General features: G+C 30.3%; 1 long non-coding RNA gene across 2 annotated transcripts in view; it reads left to right on the forward strand.

Annotated features, from left to right (window-relative positions):
* Positions 1 to 15,899, forward strand: part of LOC107167246 (uncharacterized) — a 55,174-nt gene that overhangs the window by 23,444 nt on the left and 15,831 nt on the right. For both annotated transcript variants that reach the window (XR_016191624.1, XR_016191623.1), the window contains exon 2: positions 4,964 to 5,080. This is a non-coding gene — a long non-coding RNA (uncharacterized LOC107167246). The remainder of the gene's footprint in view (positions 1 to 4,963; positions 5,081 to 15,899) is intronic.

The raw sequence follows: 15,899 nt of genomic DNA on the forward strand, positions 1-15,899 counted from the left end.
GCCAGACTAGACCGATGTTCGGAACCGTTTAAAACCACCGAGAAGCGACCGACCGACAAAACGCATAATATGATCATAGCCTAAATATAATATTCCATAAAAAAATCATTATTCGTATTTTACTTGGGAAGGTTAACCCCCTCCCCCTCCCCCATTGGAATGCCACTGACCAACTTTAATAAATATAAATAAACACAGGATAATGTTAAAACCTAATATTTTTCAAGTTTTTATGGAAAGAGTTCTTAGACGTATTCAGTCTACTGTATATCAAAGTTTGAGTGTTTCTTGTCAATGAGTAGGTCACAGTAATTGATGTGTTAAATTTGAATTCATTAATAAATTGTAAAAGAAAAAAAAATCGAGACGTATTGTTTAGCCTTTATTTCTGAAGATATTTTATAAAATGATTATTTTACTATTCGTAATTTGTTTTCTACTAGTAATACAGTAGGTTTGACTTGAACAAACTTTTGAAAAAACCATGGCAATATGGCATGGTGTATATATAGGGTGTCTTATGGATATCTGACATTCTCACAAATGAAATAACTTTTATTCTAATTAATATTTAAAAAACTATTTTTTTACATAATGCATAGACACTTGCGCTACATTTTTTATTTTTATTTTTTAATAATACCAAAAGTAAAAAAATAAATAAAAAAATCCCAAACATTCAATATAGCCAACTTGTAAATTTTATTTTGAGAAAAATTTTACATGGTATAAAAATGTATTTAAGTCAAATGGCTAATTTTTAAAAAAATTTTAAATAATCAATATTCTCGTTAAGTAAATTACGATATAGTTTATGTTAGAAACATTTTAATTTCAAAAAATATAAATTTACCTGGGTGCATATTATGGTATATAAGAATGTTTACAAAAGATGTTTAAAAAAAAATTTATATTTTTTTAAATTATAATGTTTCTACCATAAACGATCGTAATTTACTTTTAATAAGAATATTGATATTTAAAAAAAACGTAAAAAATCAGCCATTTGACTTAAATACATTTTTTTACCGTACACATTTTTCTAAAAATGAGATTTAGAAATTGGCTATATTGAATGTTTTGAAATTTTTTTTTCAATTTATAAGTTTTTATTTTCAGTATTAAAAAATAAAAATAGAAAATGTATACCAAAAATGTAGCACAAGACGTATCTATGAATTATATTTAAAAAACATTTTTAAAAGTATTGATTACAACAAAAGTTATTTCATTTGTAAAAATGTCAGATCTCCGTGGGACACCCTGTGTATGTATATATACTTTGTGATTACCCATTTGGTATGTATATCGTATAATTTATAAACAACGTACCTATCATAAAAAGGTTTATGGTTCATAAAATTAATCTGAATATTTTGAAAATATATAATTTTGCATTTGTGCATATTATGAAATGCTAATAGAATAGACGCAATGGTAAAAAAATTAAGACTGAAATTAATTGTATTTAAATGACAGTAACAACAACATAATAAAAATATCGTTATTTTTCGTTCATAAATATCGAATTTCGTCGAAATTTAGAGCACTGGATGTTATGAGAACAACTTTTGAGAAATCTGCGAGAAGAAAAGTAGCGGATATAATTCATCGCGAGGATGAAATAACGAACGAGCCGTTTCGTTCCGGCGACCCCACCTTCGTAAAACCACCCACAGACGTGTCGTGGGTACGACGTAGGTCGTGATCTATTTGCGCGCACGCCAGTCGCATTTCTCAACGGCAGAGTCAGTTGTAAGATGGAAGAGTTGTCGGTAGGAGGGTGCTGTGCCGACTATAAGGGCGATGTCGGGTAGTGGGTGCACTTTTGGAGTGAAATATATTATTATCCGGCGAACAATAATCATAATAATAATGATACACGTGCGTATATTTATGACGGCTGCTGTAGAAGTGCACGAGTTCGCGATGCGCGGTTTCTTATTATATATTATAATAGCGTTATTTCGTATGAGGCTCGCCGGTTTTCAGCAACAGCCACGGTGAACTATATACATACACATACATATGTACATATATAGTGTGTGCATCGTGCATGTGTCGCTTGTACGTTATATATTTATACTCGTACGTATAGTACCTATATACATCGTGCAAAGAATTTCTTGCTGTAGATCCTCTTTTCATAACTGTCTCCGCGAATAATACGTTTTATACATTTATTACACAAGTTAACGTATATAGTATACATGCATGAACGGGTGAGTGTGGGTCGACGACTTATTATTGTTGTTGTCAAGACAACCGATTTGTTTCGAAAATTTGATTTCCGTGTACAAGCAATTGTATAAAAAAAAGTTCTAGATTTTTGAAGATGTTTACAATTACCTATAGTAAAATCGTCACTTCAATAGAAAAAAATGTAATACGAACCAACTAATCAACCATACGTGAACAATGATTTATTTTGTGTTTTGATTATTGGTCTTATACAGAATTTTTAATGTAAAAAATATGTGAAATGAAAATGAATAAGAGTAAGAAAAAAATGGTTTAGCATGTTTCTCTTGGGGTGAATTACTTTTACTATGCCTTTTGTCGACTTCAGTTCTGAAAAACAAAGTTACCATAAACTATAAAATATTCTAATCAAAATCTGACATCTATTTTCAAAGATACTTTATTGTTACATTGGTATTAAATAAGAAAATATATATGTATAAATAATTTAAATACCAATTGAAAATATGTCAGAAATATTTTAAATTGATACGAATACTACTGATTTCAGCCTTGAACATTTTCGAGAAATGTTATATATTGTTAATAAATAAATATATTATGACATCATATTAAATAAAAAAATTACCTACAGACGTATTTATATATTTAAAATATGTTTATTTTTTAAATATTATTTATAATATCCAAAGAAGGCTTAAAGTTGAAACTATTAATTTGGATAGGTTTTTCATACTTTTGGAGAATGTACCTACCTATGTGTAAATACGCTAATACGTGCAATTATTTTTTCCAAAGTATTTTTCAGCAGACTTTTATATTTATATATGAACATGAACATAGCTTATGTATTTTAAAATTATCTCCTGAATTAATATCAAAATTATAATACCATAAAATATGTAATACGTAGGAAAATTGTTGTTGAATATATAATTCTGTAAAATATTTCGTATTTCCTGGGTACCTATGGTAAGACTTGATAGCATATTATTAAAAATAACAAAGTTAAGTATAGTCATATTTAGCGTTATAATTTTATTTTCGTTTCAAAATAACTTATAATCTAACATTTTTTTTATGGTATATAATTATTGTTATTACCTATATTTTACAATCCAATATTGGAGTGTAAAATATAACTTATAATATCTTCGAAAAAATTCTATCATGATAAGAAAATCAGTACGATGGTGTGACTATCTGTTATACTGGTTTTATTATTTATTCACAAAAAAAAAAAATATTGTATACGTACACAAAGCCTGTTAATTTTATAGTAAAAATAAATGACATATAGTTTTCAAATAACAAAAAAGATACATAATAAATTACCCTACAATGTTTGATTTTCGTAATATTATTTTGACAAAGTTTCCATAAGTAACTGGAAAATAAATATATACAATTATTATATATAATATATATAATATATGATGTAAAGTATAAAAATTATAAACGTATACGTTTTTGTCGCTAACAAATCAATAAGAATCAGGAAAAAATAAATATCATTAATACATGAGGAAAATCAACTTAATCTTCTAAACTAATTAAAAGGATTTGTTAAGTAACAGTTATCTATTTTATTTTTTCTTGATTAGTATAAGAAATTGTAAAATTAATATGTGATTTATTTTTTTTTTCTATTACAGTCGTCCTTAATTGTTAAGAACAATAGCCCTTAATTATAAAAAAAAAATTTAATTTTTAAAACGTTATAGTGCTTGAAAATACTTATAAAACTGCAAATAAATTATAGTTTATTTTATATTAAAAACGCATTTTAAAATTAATTTTCATGAAATACCTATTATATCGTATCTTAATAACAGAATATTTCAAATATAATAACTTTATCAGTTGGGGGTATTGAAAGAGGGGCTTTTGCTACTGTACCTCCAAAGATTATAACATTTTGAATTAATCCGAAGTATAGTTGATAAATCTCAAAATGTATTTACGCATTGCAGGAGCAATGATAGCTGTAAGAGCAATCATTCTTACAGAAAATCGTTCTAGAACAATAACGGAAAATCCCAAAGACTTAGCTACATCATTCAAATCCTCTTTCATTCCTGAAAATCTCTTGACTTATACTAGAACCACGGCAACTGCATACGCTCCAACAACTTTATAGAGGCCACTTGTTAAAAGCATTCAATATTGTCGTACATAATTCGTGTTAACATTGGAATAAACTCATTTTCCTTGTTGTATTACTTTTTTTTTTTTGTTACTCTGCGTCTTCATTATTAACGGGCAATAATGGGTTAGAGATAGTGAATTTTTTACATTCATGAACAATGACTTTAAAAAAATCTCTTGATGTCTTAAATAACTAATTTAATTATCAAAAGGTTGATTATTTAATTACAGTATCGATCTATTATCGTATAGGTATAGTTATTATGGATACTGTTGCTACTCAACTCTTATTTTATGAGTGAAATACAGAAATACAATTTTAAGATCTACATAGGTGTTAATAATTATACATAGAATTTTCTATTATCTTATCTTATCTGATGACCATGTATGTCAGAAACACTTTATAATAAAAAAAAAAAAAACATAGAATTGTAATTCATTTTAATTCATAGTAATTATAATTATCTGTATTATTTTTAGGTGATTCATATAATTAAAAAATGTACACTCTATATCTGGTCATGTGCATACCTAAAATAAATACATATTCATAAGTTAAAAAAAAAAAAAAATTAACTTGACAATTTGAACAATTGTGTTTTTATTTCAGATTTGAAAATGCATTCAAATGTTTACCGACACGATGAAAACCCATATACCAATTAGAAATGCAAATAAATAACAAACAACCAATTATTTGTGTCGTATATTCATATTATACGTCTAGGTAGGTATCTACTGATATTTTATTAAATTACGGTGATAATTTATATTAATTAAATGTATCATCATTTTTTGGTACAATTGAATTGTTTTACAAAAAATTTATACTTGTATGTTTCTTTTATGATGTTCCTATTGTGTATAGAGTATAGACATTGTGTTAGGTGCCTATTAGTTTCACGATTTACTTTTAAATATTTAGATTTAATACATTTAAATATTAATGTGTTTGTTTTATTTGGAAATCTATTAGATGTAAAAGTTTATTGCAAGTCTACAGAGAATACAGTGGAATTAAAATCAAATTTTGGAAATTACGTGTAAAATGTAAAATATGTTTTTCCCGATTTTGTTTGTCATACAATATTTTTTTCAAAGAGGTTTAGCAGGTGTACTCAGCAGTCATAGTAATAAAATACGAATGAAAAACTATCTTTATTATATAAAATATATTTTAAAAATCTATCGTTGTTTACCTTCCATTTTGTTCTAATAAATCATGATTAAATCAATCAATCAATCAATTGGTAATAATATATAACATAAATATAAATTTCTGTCTATCTATCTGTCTGTCTGTTCTTTATACATCCTATAAGGCTGCTGGACGGAATGGGATGAAATTTGGTACAGAGACATATCAGACCTATGGGAAAGACATATATAAGAAGCAGGATTTTAAACGGGCTACGAAGTGCATGGGTTCAGCTCGTAATATATAATATGGACGTGTTTCTCGTTTAAATTTGTCAACTTACTGCTGTTTATTATATGGTATATATACATATTCACAAATATTTTATATAATATATTATTTGAATACCCAATTCCTGGCTCTAGTCTCTGACGGAAATAAGACGACAAATGGGTTTATTATTATATACCATACATAACGTATCATAATGAGAGGCGATGAGCGTGCTCAATGCACATAGCACTTAAGTCGTCTCGTCTAGTCTTGAAGCATTGTAATTGTGCGTATCTATTCTATATATATAAATAATCACATATAACTGAGTCATGCCTATATTTTAATACCAACAGTTGGTGAAAGGGTCGAAGAGTCCAGCATAAAAGCAGTATACCTATAGTAGTGGCGTGGCGGGCGGGGGTTTTGATACTTTTTCGTAGTGCTTTTCCTCTTACTGAGCACCTACTCCTACTTGCACTGACACCGTCTCGTTGCTTCCACCCACACACCACGGGCGACGACCTATCAGCATTTTCTCACCACCTCCACCACCCTCCTACCATTTCTCACGGAACGGCGACGACAAACAGTCTCATCTCTCGTTTTGCAAAACTTTGTTTGCTGTTAAGGCGTCGAGATAAGGCGGCCCCGGTGGCGGATTTTAATGGTATTTAAACACGAACCGCCACCACCACGCACTGATACACACGAACGGACGGTACGAGCGGTGGCAATAACAAAATCTTTCGACGGCGACGAGAAGGCACCCACCCCTATCACCGTACACCTCATCATCTGCTCCTGCGCCGCCACTGAACTCGTAGTGTATCGTAAAACCAAAAGGGCCGTTAAAACTTTATCGCGTTTACCGGGCCTTAAGAATACGATGGCGGCGGAAAGAGAGAAAGTAGAGATTTGCAGGAGAGAAAACCGCTAAAACTACTCGCCATACACGGTTTATATGAAAATATATGCGTGCAAACACATATACGCTACACACATGTCTATGTATGTATTGTGTATACTGTATAGCTTCGAGTGGGAAGAGGGTATATGTGAGGTGCGGTTATTTGAACTCGGCACACAATAAAATTCCACTATATGCGGCCCACATCTCTTAGACTCAATGGTCTCGTACTACCCGAGAAAACGGTTTTCCTTGAGAGAACGTCACACTTATAATATGTTTTCTCCGTCTAGCAAACGTACACAATAACAATAATTTGCGTTCAGTATAAAATCAATATACCAAGAACTTATATTTCATTTTGTAAATAAATTATGACTTAGGAATATGAAAAATGTTACAATTTAAATTAAATAAACCGCAATGTGTTATTCTCATAAATTTGCAATATGCATGTATGTTGCTTATGCGTATCACTTAACAATAAAGTTTCTGCAACGGTTTACTCAGTTTCTAAACTTATTGTGAATATCGTTAGTCGTTTAATCAATTTTTTCCGTTTTCCTATAAAATCAAGCATAGAAAACTAAAAATTCGATCCCGAGTTATTGATTCCAAACTTTCCTATATTATATTATATTTTATTATTTTTTAGTACTATAAAAAAGTTAGAAAAATTTACTGTCGTCGTCATTATAGTTATCCGACGATCAACTTATTCAAAGTGGAAGCATGACGGAGTTACTATTACCCTAGGTTTAAATTAGTTAACCGCCAAGGGACACTTTATTATTGTATCTAAATTAAATTGTTTGAAACTAATACATATATATAAATATGTATTTAACACAGCACTAATATTAAAGTCAGTGTTTACTGTCTATAAATATATTTGTTTCCTCTACATACTATATACATACATATGACATTATCCACGGATCAATAAAAATCTATTATATATGTATATAATATATGCTAATATATTACAAAAGTATTTTCATGCTATACATTTAATAAAATAGAATATATATTGAATAATGTAATATTATTAAGAATTCATAACTCTTGAGTAGTTTGCGATTTAATGTACGAATATTAGGTAGGCACCTACTATAATGTTGAATAAAATTGTTCTAAAGTATTATATAATATGATTTTTGTTTTACAATTTCGATGAATTTATAAATTATATTTTTTTCAAAAAGTTAAACAGCTTTATGCTTATATCTTCATTCTACATATAGATTATTTTTTGGTATAATATAATAAACTATTTTGTTAAGAATAATTAATAATTTAGTTTACAGCTATAAACAAATTGTCTAGATTATAAAGTAAATAGTTTAAATAATCACAAAAGTATATATATAAATATATATATATATACCAAACGCATTAAAAATATACATAGAATAACAGAACATATAATATTATAAAATAATTTTATACGATTTTAATATTATAAATACTAAGTTTTTTACAACTTATATAAGCTAATTAAAAAAAAAAATATTATTTTTCTTGAAATAGTAAGTACGAAATTTTGTTGATTTAATAAACAACTCATTTCTAAGCTTGAATGCTTCCCTTTAAAGAAACTAACGTTTTATTCTTCAAGTCTATTTTATGCAGTAATAAATTACAGAGATATGTGATGAAGAAGATTAATCCTTGAATGGAAGGTTCTTAAAGGAGTAGTATATATTAATATGGATGCACGCATACAATATGATTAGGAATCAGAAAATTACGAAAGGAGAACGAATATGTAGGTATTACATTACGAGAATCTTCAATGGACCAAATATCCAAAAACGTTTCGTGACAAAAGGAAAGCCGGATGATACAAGTATTAGTTAGTAAGCCAAATAAGTGACTTTACATCGGAATACCGTGTTATTGTTATTGGGTAGATCGAGTAAAGGGAGATTTAAATCAGGTGTGGATGATAGGTAAGCAAGACAGATTGAAGCTTACATTAAACATCATGGTGAGATCAATCGGTAGAAGCCGCAAAGCTAAGCGCTAAAAAAAAGTTAATACAAATCAATATTGCAAATATGAATAAAAATACGAATATTACGTCTTGGATTAATAACAATCATTTTGCACAATTCACCTGTATATGTGCGTATACAATACATATTATATTATATGATATGCACACATGTACAATATTATATTATATTATATACAACCGAGTTTCCTGCCACATCACTACCCGCCTTGTCTGCAGTACACGGTTCATGCAACTGTGGGCAAGTGTGCAGGGTCGGTTCCGTAGTGGCGTCAGTCGGCGCTGTGATGGGTTGTTGGCGAGTGGGATGGGGGGAGGGGGGGGGGGGGGGTCACAAAGGCGGCGAGCACTCGACGGGTTCCTACTACAAAGTTTCTTTCTCCCGTTTTACACTGTCTCGATGTCTGTTGTTGATATTAAAATTCCATCCGTGTGCCTTTCGCGTATAACACGAACGTCGCCGTCGTCGTCGGATTGAAATTCAAGGCGTGGCGATATATTTCGCATTATACGAATATGTATAAAGTGTGATGCTGCGTCCTGAATACGTTCTATATATCAACCGGGGTGCGTGCACAGTACTGTAGTGGGGACCAGTGGTGGGAGGGAGAGCTCTTTCTCGAGTTTTGCACGATAAAATTTATGCAAAGCCTAACTACAAACAAAATGGCTGCTTCTTATAGCACGAAGATTCTCTGTGTATATATGAGTGAGTGTGAATGTGTGTACGTGCGCGCGCGCGCGCGCGTGTGTGTGTGTGTGTCGGAAACGTTAAATTATAAGAACAACAAAACTTTTAATTGAGTCTTGATGTGTCTTATTTATTATATATATATTAATAATATTATCTGAGTTTTATGAGACCGAGAAAATCCAGAGCGCGCCGAGGAACTTATTATTATATATGTATTATATAATAGAATATAGTCGTTGGTTATAATATAGCGATTTGATATTCTTTGCGACTCGCGTTATCGTTTAGAAAGCAAAATAAATGCCGTGTAATATAATAAATAATATAATCATCTCATAATATAATCCAAAATTTAAGATTGTAAATTAATAACGGGCTAAGTGCCAAAAAACTAAATATTGAGTTATACTCGAAAAACCGAGTTATGTGCCATCGCCAACAATCTATGTGCCACGACCATAATAAAAAGCCCAAACTAATTTCATGAGAGCACATATGCCGGGTGTGTTAAAAAATAAAAATAAATTGTATAACTCATATACAACTTTTTGGCACTTAGCCCGTTATTGATTTGTAGTCTTCATTAATGTAAAATCATATTTTTTTTCTCGGCCACATTTGATTATGATGGGTTCCAAAATTTTTATACGTAGGTTATTTCTCCAGTATATCAAACACATCGATATTTCAATTCCTCAATGATTAGTGATGTAAAATTTCAAAAATTTAAATGCTCAATTTATTTTTTTCTTAAAGTGTGTAAAAATTAAAAGTACTTATTGGATTATAGAGTACATTTCATAAAATTAAAAATATACTGTACAAATTGTATCAATTTAAATATTTTGTTTTTCAACATTATTAATAAATAAAGTGAAGTAAATAAGAATAATATTTAATACTTTTGCGATACTATATAGCTTTCACAGTATTGCTATTTTATGACAGGAAACGAATGTAATTGAAAACAAGTAATACTTAGGTATAATTTATTTCTTGGAGATTTCAAAAAGTTAAAAATTTCTGAAATGGAAAATCTCAATAGAAATTTTTTACATACATCACTATCTATGATTGATAGAAATTTTGGAATGTACATCATAATATTCGTTTATGGGACTTTAACATATCTCCAAAAAAAGAAGCAATACATAACGTAAAAATTGATAACGTAAGAAGCTATATGACAAAAGCATCAGATAAATCTATTGGATTAACCTTGTATTTTAATTTATAAATGTTACTGTTATTATATTTACGTTACTTTATTACGTATTAATATTACTTGATATACTTTTATGTAGATACTAGGTGCCACATTTATCACATTCATTGTAATATACAAACAAAATCAATATAAAATATTGGTATTCACGTGTTTTAATGAAAATCATCAAGACATAATTATGTATCATAGACTATCAATGTAAAATGTGAAAATGTATCATCTATTCTACTACTTAAGAGTTTACGAATAAAAAATTTGTTTGAGAAGAATTTTTTGCATAGGCAAAGTGCTCGATATATATTTACAAATTACTATTTCCTTGTATTTTACATAAAAAATATAATAAAAGAGAACATTTGAGATATTTTTAATGTTCGGAGAGGCAAAGAAATTGGAATGCAAAAAATTACAACTATTTTATTATATGCTATAAGTCTTTAACAATATTATACTCCCATAAATCCCAGTACACACAATTAAATAATATTAAATAATAATTTATTTTAACAATAAGGTTGATAAAGTAAAGAGCAACCAGAACAGACTATTTACTTTTGGACTTATTTTATGTAAGCAGTTTATTCACGTATAAAACGGTTTCACAAATATAAGTAATATAGCCTTATCCCATCCTAAAAACATAACACCTGAGGAAAAGTCAACACACTAGAGTGACTTTATAAACGGTATCCGATAAGTCTGTATTCTAATAAGTTTAACGTCTATTCTATATACCTACAGAGGAGTGTTGACGTTTTATGAGAAAAACTAGTGTACTTAAAATGATATATGATTTTATTCAGAGTTATTAAATATTTTAATTATTATTTAATTATTAGCGTTTCATATTAACTAATAAACCTATTGGTTGGATCTAGATAGTGTTAAAGCTAAAAATAAAAGTAATATCATTAAGGTTCTGCATTTTTCAATAGGAAAAAAAAATTAAAGAAGGTGGTTTCAACTGGTTAGTAATAAATTATTTATATTTTTAATTGCTTACATGACCATTTGAAGATTAAATACAACTGTAATAAATTAATATGATGTTATATACTTTTTTAAATTACAATACATTGTTTTATGTATGATTATATATTATGGTACTATGAAACACAGAATTTTATCATTATAGTTAGATGTGTTCGTGTGTTTTTCAAACGACTTTGAGAGAAATACAAACACAAACATTTGGACATTTGAAAAATGTTTTGTCCTTTTGGTTTTCTTCCGGCTTCCTTTACGGCGTGGAGTTTCCCTTTCCTTATCACATCTACCACTCTCACCCATTGTAAAATTGTATTATGCCGTTGATTTACGGGACTCCATCCGAGAGAGCGCCTTTTGATACATTATTACGTAATAAATCAAATTTAGCGCCCGATGTTGGCGAAAATTAAGACGAGTCGGCAGTGTGAGAGAGGGAACCGACTGCACTGTTGTCGGCGACGATGGAAAATACTGTGGGCGGTGGTAGGACTAGCGGCGAAGGGATCCATAATTTAAGACTTTCTGGGCACGGGCCCCTGAGTTTAAAACTAATTAATTTTACCGCGAACTCGTCGGGTTTCCAACTAGACAGACTGAAACAGAGAGAATAAGAGAACGAGTGAGAACGAGAGAAATATATAATATTATAATAAGTATATATATATATATATATATATATGCGTTGTCTACGCGTGGTGTGTGGGCCATGGTGAACACTTAAAGTCGTCCGAGGTTGGTTGAGGGTACTCTGGCACACAAAATTCCTAAGTTATTATTCGTGGAATATATTATATTTTAGAATGGGACTACGTGTACAATGTATATATATATATATATATATACATACATTCACTATATATATGCGTGCGAGAGAAAGACGACAACGGCGGTGTGGGTAAAGAATACAACAACGACGGTGACGACGGCAACAACGACTACGCCGAGGCTAAGGGAATAGAAAGGGTGGAAAGTTTGCGAGGAAAACTTTGTGCACGAGAAAACCGGATAAATAATAATTATTAAGGATTCCGCCGCCGCCGCTGTCGTCATACACGACCCATCTCCTCATCGCTACCAATGGCCTCGTTGTAGTGAGTGCCGGAGGCGTCGCGCGTCGACACGATTACGATGACGTTACGTAATTATTCAGCAATATGTAACAATGTTCGTATCTGGAAATTGAATTATCAGGTTCATTGGCGGGAATTTAATTTTTATTTCTTATCACCGAAATGAATAAATTACGCTGGAAATTAGGCCGGCGAACTCCCTTTAGTTTCCCCAGCAGGTAAATCCCTATTATACGTTTCCCGACCAACCACCCTGTCACTGCAACTACCGACACATTTACCTCGTCCTTCCGCAACATTATGCCATTAAGTAATGATTTCGGTGGAAGCAAACACTTAAATCTATTTGGAATGACGCCTTTAAATACTGGGAAAATACACGCGAAATAATTAAATTCAATATTATTATTTACGTCGCTCATTCTGAGAAAACTGAAATTTTATTGGTTTAATAAACCCACAACGATTTATAGGATATTTAATTTCTTTTTTTATGTTGTAGCAAAGTCCGAAACGTCAAATTCCATTGCACGTTACAATTTAACCAATAAATATTTACAATGATAGAATAGCTGACATTAAATCACCCATTAGTTGACCCGCAGCAACATAGACCATTGGGTGTAGGGTGGGAACTATAGGGTTTTTAAATTTGGATAGGTTTTTGGTAAGTACACGTGTATGTGTGTGTGTGTGTGTGTGTGTGTGTGTGTGTGTGTGTGTGTGTGTGTGTGTGTGTGTGTGTGTGTGTGTGTGTGTGTGTGTGTGTGTGTGTGTGTGTGTGTGTGTGTGTGTGTTTTGGCAGAACTTCTAGTGGGCATCCGTAGGTTTCTGCCATGCCCGCCATATCTTATAATTATTATAAGTAATAACTTCATTATTTCTTAAGAAGGTTTACTAAAACCAAAAGTTGATCGAACGTTGCATTTTGATGTTTAACTGAATGATATTTTTAAATTCGATTTTATTTTATTTTATTAAGTACCGATTCTTTCACGAAAATGTATTCCATTAGTAGGTACTATTGTAAGAACCTTGTATGATTTTTTTTATTATTCGCAAAAGTCTGAATAAAATATAATATTCTCTTCTACTCAATTTGGTATGATTTTCAAATATTCGAGTGGCAAACTGTGCCTATACAATTAATTTATATGGCTTATAAACGATTTAAGTGCCGAAAATGTGGTGGATATCCGATTTATCTGTCATGCGGTTTTCCTTAAAGCCAACAACTATAAAGGGGTTAAATAACATTTGTGGTTAAAGCGTGTAATATTTACGAGAACTTTTGAATAAACAACGGAAACTTGTTAAACTTGTTAAATGGTGACCGTTATTAATAATATTATTCAAAGTGTACTTTTTAATTCTAATTTCCTTAACATATTTGTTGTCTTTTAGACTTCCTCCAAATTATTTTTAATTTAAATTTTTGCTACCAGACTAGAATTTTATTACGCATTGGTGGTTTGAAATGGGCTGCAAAGTCATGAGATGCAACAAAATAAGACTGACCTAATTAACTTTATAAATAAATCTAGCCGGCAGTGAATCACTCACGGTTTGATTCGTGAATATGTTCATCTTCTTCATTAACTGCATCCGACGTATTATCTATTTACGCTGTACAATATTACCCGTAAACAAAAGGAGATTGATTTCCATTTCTAACGTTACACTTAATTAGTATATTATCATCATTATGTGGACGATATTGAGATATGTTTGAGTGGTAACAAACGCGGGCGGCGGGCTTTATTGTTATAATTATTGTACAGAGGTAGTTAAAACGTTGCTATGAATCTGAAAAGTTGTATTTAAATGTATATAGATGCCAAAGCTGACAGCCGTTCAATATTAAATCTGAATCGTTTATTCGCCAACCTCAAAATATACATGCGAAACACTACTCTAATTAACAGGCAGGAACTCCGTTCATGTCGGGCGGCACTCTGGCTCGTTCAAGTGAGTGTAATGGCTGTAGTGGGTGTAGCGGGTTTTTGATCGAAGCTTAACCCACTGAGGTTTTAAGGTTTTGCTTTACAATATATTGCTTATACCCTCGATATATTGTAAGCCGTGACTATTAATAATAATAATCATCTTTTCAATAAATTTGAAACTACCTCCGTTGATTGTGACTGATTTTAATGACGATAATTTTGTATCTAGTTTATTATGACACCTTTATGATAAACTCTTTTGACTTAATTAAATACTTAAATGCTAAATAATATTATTTGAGCAGGTATGTACATGTTTATGCCTGGCATCTAGGCTGTATCTGAGAAAGGTTTTGAGGTTAAATCTACTCCCCCCCACCCGACAAAAAAAAAAAATAATAAAAAAATAAAATAATTAGTTGGTATAAAATTATTAATGTTAAAATTAATATTTTCAACAGTTTTAGAAGTATACTGCACAATAAAATTGTTATCTCAGAAAATTACGACTGGTCTTACTTGCTGGTATGTAGTTGGCAGCCAACCGGAACAATAATTTCATTTTTGAATTTGAATTATCGTCACTATTCTTAGTTAAGGTTTAACATTTAATTGGTTAAGCATATAGTGGTGCTTCAGCGATAAGTTGATATATTTAAAAAACTTATAAGCTTATAAACACGTATTAGAGAAACTCATACGGCATCAGGCTGTACCTAGTGTAGATATTTTAAATTAAGCATTAAAACATCCATGGGGTGACTGTTTGACATATTAACAGAAATTGTGCGGGAACAGTCAAATCTGTTCGACATTATTATAAAGATTTCAGGTATGTGGAGAAATGTATTGAAAAATAGTATTAAAACATACGTACATGAAATGTGAGTACACACATTAAACTACGACGAAAGTTTAAATTTTTTTTGGAATTTTTAGATATAACGCATGAACCGATTATGTAAAGACGTTTTTGAGAAAACTCAATTTTTTTTTTAAATCCATCAATGATAAAAATAATAAATATATTTACCAGTATTATAGATTGTCACTACCCAAATTACTTATATGTCTTGAACTTAATTTCCATAAAGTCATATTTTATTATTTTCGATGATTTTATTAGTCAGCAGTCGCAACAAAATGTCTACAATAATTTTGTATAAATCTAATCATAAATCACTGTTTACTAGATTTTAATTCTACACCCCATCCACTTCAGCCACTAACTCATTCAAGGTACAGCCTTATTAACTTATAAAAGATTAAGACGATAACTC

This window comes from Diuraphis noxia, unplaced genomic scaffold (genome assembly GCF_037042655.1).
Source record: "Diuraphis noxia isolate RWA-SAM2 unplaced genomic scaffold, SU_Dnox_SAM2 contig0004, whole genome shotgun sequence".
Classification (NCBI taxonomy): domain Eukaryota; kingdom Metazoa; phylum Arthropoda; class Insecta; order Hemiptera; family Aphididae; genus Diuraphis; species Diuraphis noxia.